The sequence below is a fragment of the Epinephelus moara genome, chromosome 16 (genome assembly GCF_006386435.1).
Source record: "Epinephelus moara isolate mb chromosome 16, YSFRI_EMoa_1.0, whole genome shotgun sequence".
Lineage (NCBI taxonomy): Eukaryota > Metazoa > Chordata > Actinopteri > Perciformes > Serranidae > Epinephelus > Epinephelus moara.
Window position 1 is genome coordinate 32070183 of NC_065521.1, and position 6347 is coordinate 32076529.

Genomic DNA, 6347 nt, shown 5'->3' on the forward strand with positions numbered 1-6347 from the left:
TCTCACAACTGTTTCCAATAATACTACAATTTCACCTTGACACCTCCCACCTTCACTCATTCATACAGTGTCTATAAAAAGTCATCCCACTCCTGAGAGTTGTCATGTTTTTTTTAACAATGAATCAGTAGATTTCAGGCTTATTTTTGATACTACAACAGAAAAATACCCTTTTAGTGAAAGTGAAAACATATCTATTGTGTGAAGCTTGCGTGCAGTGGCGCCCCCAAGGAGGGACCAGGGGGGCACGACCCCTTCTGACAATTGAAGATCAACATCATTGTCTTTAAAGCCCAGTCCAGACCAAAGATTCGTGATGAGACAAGTTGAAACAGGCAACTAGTTGCAATGCGCCGTTCTTTAACGGTCTAAAAACCTGCCCGTTCACACCAATGCAAGATGAGACAGTGTATCATCTCTGTGCAACAACTCTCTGTACCTGGGCTTAAAGGCTCAGGTACATCAAACCGACTTCAGAGATCGACGTTGCTGTATCTCGTCCAAAAAGTTGCACATGAACACACCAAGCTAACGGCCAACAAGCATGTATGTTCTGCATACATGCTGCGTGAGATGATATACTCCTCCACAGTGTCTGTGATCGTCATAATAAAAGGGAAACCGGAAGAAGGTCTTGATGCTAGTTAGCCAGTTAGCACATTAACAACACCATTTAATGTTGGAGGAACAGAGCATACTTAATGTGAGCCAGTGAACAATAACACAGACCATCAAGGAACATTTCTGCTTAAGAGCTCAGTGGCTGAAGAAAAATAATCTTGCCTCATAAAGTTTGTTTTGGTCTCAGTCCCTCTTGACTTTAGCTTTTTGTTTACTTTCCTCATTTCCGTGTCTCTTCTGGTGCGCTGAGCTGCCAATCAGAGTGATTTCATTCACCGACTGGCTCCACTTTGCTTACGCTGATTCAAGATGTTGAATCGACAAAAAAAAAAAAAAAAAAAAGCCAACAGAGGGCGACGAGGGCAACAGACACTTACCCAGGACCAAACTTTGACCAACAGCGACCATCAGCTTGGTGTGTCAGGGTCTTAGGAGCGTGGCGTGCACATTTTTAAGCTAACAGGAAGGCAGTGGTTTCTGGTGAAACGACACCACCTAAGACATCCATTGGTACCGACCATGTCGGCATAACTTGTTGGGAAGGGGGAAAAATAATACAAATTTAGGCTAAATTTTGGCAAGGGAACAACTGGCAATGCCATTTTAAAAGGGGTCCCTTAAACATCTGTAAATGGCAATGGGTTCTATGAGCCTTATATGCCTACAAGTCTCCCCTAAATCTGAGAAGGCTTGTAAATATTTTGTTCATTATGCTGTGTTCACACTCCTGCTGACAACACAACAGCATACACAGCTGCATTATAGCTGAGTCACAGTTGAAGTTTTGCTCAAGAGTTTGTTTATGTAGTTACGTCATCATGGGCTTGTGTGCGTCAGCTACTCGCCACATAGCACCTCCATTGTACATCACCTAAAGTTTGTATTTGGTCACACAAATATCCGTTCTTTTAATCAATGTCTGAGCCCCATTTTGACATCACATTTCGCCGGCCCATTGCATCCGCATGTGCATTGCAATGCACATTAAGTTAGACTAACATCAGCCAACTGTGAAAAAGTTGAGCCAACTCAGCTTTGGTTTGTAGCGTGCCCCCGTCGGCAGCATCAATTGTTGGGCATCATTTTGCAGCCTCATATCACTGGCCATTTGCAGTGTCACTCCTAATGTGAACACTGCATTACAGTCAATAAACAAGTCAATAAATAGATACATCAGACATTAAAACAAGATACACTGCCTAAAAATGAATGATTTAGATCTTGATGAACGAATTATTCAAGTTGAAAATATTTACTGATGTACATTGTGTAATTCATTCACAACAAAATGACTTAACAACAGTCAGTGGAAACCAAAATCATCAACCCACTGAGGGCTGGATTCGAAATCACACCGAAAATCAGAGTAAAACATTGATGCAGCTTGCCTGAATTTTATCATGGCGATTCATAATGTGACTCAGTAGTGTGTAAGACCCCTGCGTGCCTGTGTGCACTCCTGACATCGTCTGGGCATGCTCCTGATGAGTCGGTGGATGGAGTCCTGGGGGATCTCCTCCCAGACCTGGATCAGGGCATCACTGAGCTCCTGGTCTGTGGCGGTCTGTGGCGGTCCTTGGCGGCGTCGGATGCACCCATACATAACACCCCATAGGTGCTGAATTGGGTTTAGGTCAGAGGAACGAGAGGGCCAGTCAGTGGCATCAATGCCTTCGTCATACAGGAACTGCCTACACACTGTGGCCACATGAGGCCGGGCATTGTCCTGCACCAGGAGGACCCCAGGGCCCACTGCACCAGGAGGACCCCAGGGCCCACTGCACCAGCGTAAGGTCTGACAATCACTCTGAGGTTTTCATCCTGGTACCTAACAACAGTCAGAGTACCGTTGGCTATGACATAGAGGTCTGTGAGCCCCTCCAAGGATATGCCTCCCCAGACCATCACTGACAAACGGCCAAACTGGATGATGTTACAGGCAGCATATTGTGTCACATGTGCTCAGTGTGAACCTGCTCTCATCTGTGATACCAACTGTCTGTGGCCACCACATGTAAAACCATTTCCTTTTTGGGGGTTGTCTTGCTTTTGCCTCTCCACTGCACCTGTTGTCACTTTCATTTGCACCAAAGCAGCTGAAACTGATTCACAATCACTTGTGCTTCCTAAATGGACAGATTGATATCCCTGAAGTTTAACGGACTTGGTGTAATACTGTGACGATTACGTGTTCCTCTAATTTTTGTGAGCAGTGTAGCTGTGGAACTCAAAATATCTGGTTGTTAAGGCCTTTGTACACTGAGTCTATTTTTTTGTGCAAAATTGTCGCACTTCTAAAAATGATATCAAAATCTTTTAGAGAGTTGTTTCACCAAGAATCAGTGAAGAAAATTTGGCAGCAGAGAGGAACAGGTCGCACAGTATCCTTTCATTACTCAGATAGACTACCTTTAACAGTTCAGATAGTGATATTCAGGTGAATGATGATGACGAGGAGAACCGTGTTGAGACAGGGAGGGAGGACAGCTCCGCCCCTTCAGCTGCTGTGCCAAATGCAAGACATGGGGAGAGAGTGGTGACAGCCAGATAGGTAACTCAAGTGGAGAGAAGCAAGGGAAGAAATGTGTCTTTTCATTTTGTCAAAAGCTTTTGGTCTGCACATCAGATAAGTAGTAACAATAACTGTGAAATAGGAACCCAAAATACGTCAGCATGTGATCCCTTAACTCTTCATATTAACACTGACAGCAAAAACAGCAGTAGAATTTCTGAAATTCAGTTATGGCTCTTGGTTTTGGTGTGCCACCCCAGATTTCCAGTGGCTTCATCTGGTCAACCCTATGAACAATTTCCAGGGGAGCTACTGCTTGTGTGTAGATGAACTGGAAAGCCCAAACAATGACTTTAATTAAGGTGTGCAAATCCTAGTGTTTGGAAGAAAGGGTGTTGTTTATTTATTCTCAACATTTGGGGGGACACACATAAAGCTCGGGAGGTCTGCGGATCCTTCAACAACAAATTTTAGCAGCGAGCGTCTGACCGGAAGATGCAAGTGGATCTAAAGAGGAAACTTGTCATTAACCTCGATCCGGCCAGACGTAGTTCTACTACCCAGGAGCACAAAAACCATCTTAGTAGTCGAACTCACTGTGCCCTGGGAGGACAGGCTAGCCACCTGTTACCAACTGAAGAAAGCAGAGTACCAGGATCTGATTGATGAAGCTCTCGACAAAGGATGGCACGCAACCATTTTCCCATCGACGTTGGCTGCTGCCGGTTCCTAGCAACATTGATGCCCTGTTTCCTCCAGAGGGTCGACCTGGAGCCCAAACATCTGAAGAAAGCCACCAGTGAGATAGCCTTGGCAGCTGAGACCGGCTCAAGATGGTTGTGGTTGATGAGAGCCCACAGTTGGAACCCTTCTGCCGGTGAAGGCTAATCGGTCTTCAACTGCCCCACTCAGGCGAGGCGTACAGGCTAAGGGGCGAAACGCTTCTGACTCTGAGATACCTACTGACGATGCAGAAGGGTTTCAAGCAATGTGGATGCTCCAACCATTATATCTTGTGTAGCTCCTGCAGTTCTTGCTTGTAGCAAAGCATCTTTGATGTTTACTTCACCTTATGTGTCAGACACTTCATTTCCTGCATTCTGGTGAATTTTCTTCCACCAAATTGTGCCTTTTCTGCATCAGTTTATGGGGGAAATGTCACAGTACTTCCTGCTACAACCCTAGTTGCTTCATTTTCCTTGCATTTTATGGCAGATTGCATCTGTTGCTTTTGAGGTTGTTACTGGAGGCATCGTTGCATCTATGAGTTGCATTCTTTATATTTGCATCTACGCATTTGTGTGGAATTATCTACTTGTACTTGCCTTGTCAGCCAATAAAGATACATAACATGAGCGCATAAAAGACTGCGCTGGTTTAGATTCATTAGCTGCTGTGGTATGACCTACATTATCTGATCCGTGAGGTCTTATAACCACACTGAACACGCACAGATAGCCCATGCATTATCGTGTGTTTACAGAGAGGATTCAGCATGTTGGTAGATACAGTTGAAACGGAAAGATAAAAAAAAAGGCTTTGGTAGAAAAAAAACAGGTTTCCAAAAAACCATAAGGTCATAGGCTCCCATTTTAAAAGCATTGTGTCGAAACCACTGACTGATGCTTATCAGTTGTTTCCACTCGCAGAGCGCCGCTCAGGGCAGGAAACACAGCGTCTCAGAGGGGTGTCTGCAATTCTGAAGACAAGATGTTGTGATGAGCGGGTTGTTCTAGTTGGGGTGGGGGATCTTGGCTTTGCTCGGAAAGATTGATAAAACTTTGGGGAGAGGAAATTCACGTCAGACAGTCAGTATAAACAGTCAGACCTGAAAATGCATTCATATAGCACACAAGGTTTGGCACCCTCTGCAGAAACAAAAAAACTTAGACAAAAAAAAATCTAGGCACATTAATCGTGCCTTTGTGTTTTTGTTAGTTGCTCAACCAGTGGAACCAGTTTCCCTTATGGTATATAGACTCACTTCACACTGGTTCAACCAGTAGTACAGTGTACAGGAGAGACCAGTGTACAGTAAGTCCAGAAACCATGAAGTATTGCACAAGGTAAGAAACCTGCAGAACCAATGTGAAGCTACATTAACTGTCAGGCATGTTATAGCCTTCTTCCTTGTAGCGCTTCTCATGGCTTTATTTCACCTGAACGAAAACAACGAATCAGAGCCGAGGAGTCTCTAACCCAGCTGTCAGTCACTGCTCGTGAACTGCAGTCAAACTAGGCAGTGCTGATCAAATACAAATCAAGATTCTGTTACGCCCCAGAAGTTTTCAGAAACATATTTCAGTGTACTGTTCAGCTGTAAAATGAGAATGTTTGTGACCCGCCATTTTGGACACAACTGAGCCTAAAAGGCGGAGTAAACTTTCATATTTAACAGCTAAACACTCATAAACTATGTTTCTGAAAACTTTGGGATTCCTGACACCATAAGGGCAAGTCTTGAAGGTGCATAGAGCCTACATACTCAAGTCCTCCTTCCACTCCCTGTTGCTTTTAATGGTATTTGCTAGAATCCACTGTGGATCACAGAAAACAACCAATCAGAGCAGAGAATTTTCTAACGCAGCTGTCATTCATGTCAATTACTGCTCGTGAACTGCAGTGAAACTATCCAACTAGGCAGCACTGATCAAATATGAATCACGATTCTGTTCCTGCATTGTCTATTACTTCCTGGATGTCTCCCTGACTCTAGAAAATGCCGTTAGAAGCAAAAGCAGTGGGAAGAGGAAGTTGATTTTCTTCACTGACTATAGAGACAGAGACAAGCAGCCGAAATGAGTTTCCTCCTTGGAGTGGCTGGGCTCAGCCTTGGAGATAAGGTAAGGAGCTCAGACATCCGTAGGGAGCTCGGAGTAGAGCCGCTGCTCCTTTGTTTCGAAACGGGTCAGTTGAGGTGGTTCGGGCATCTGATCAGGATGCCTCCTTGGCGCCTCCGGTTAGAGGTGTTCCGGACACGTCCCACTGATAGCAGGCCCTGCGGCAGACCCAGCACATGCTGGAGGGATCACATATCTGATCTGGCCTGGGAACACCTTGGGGTCCTCTAGGAGAAGCTGGAAAGCATTGCTGGGGAGAGGAACGTCTGGGATGCTTTGCTTGGCCTGCTGCCTCCGCGACCCGGCCCCAGATAAGAGGATGAAAATGAATGGATGGATGGATATAGACACAGAGCACATTTAAGTCCCACCTC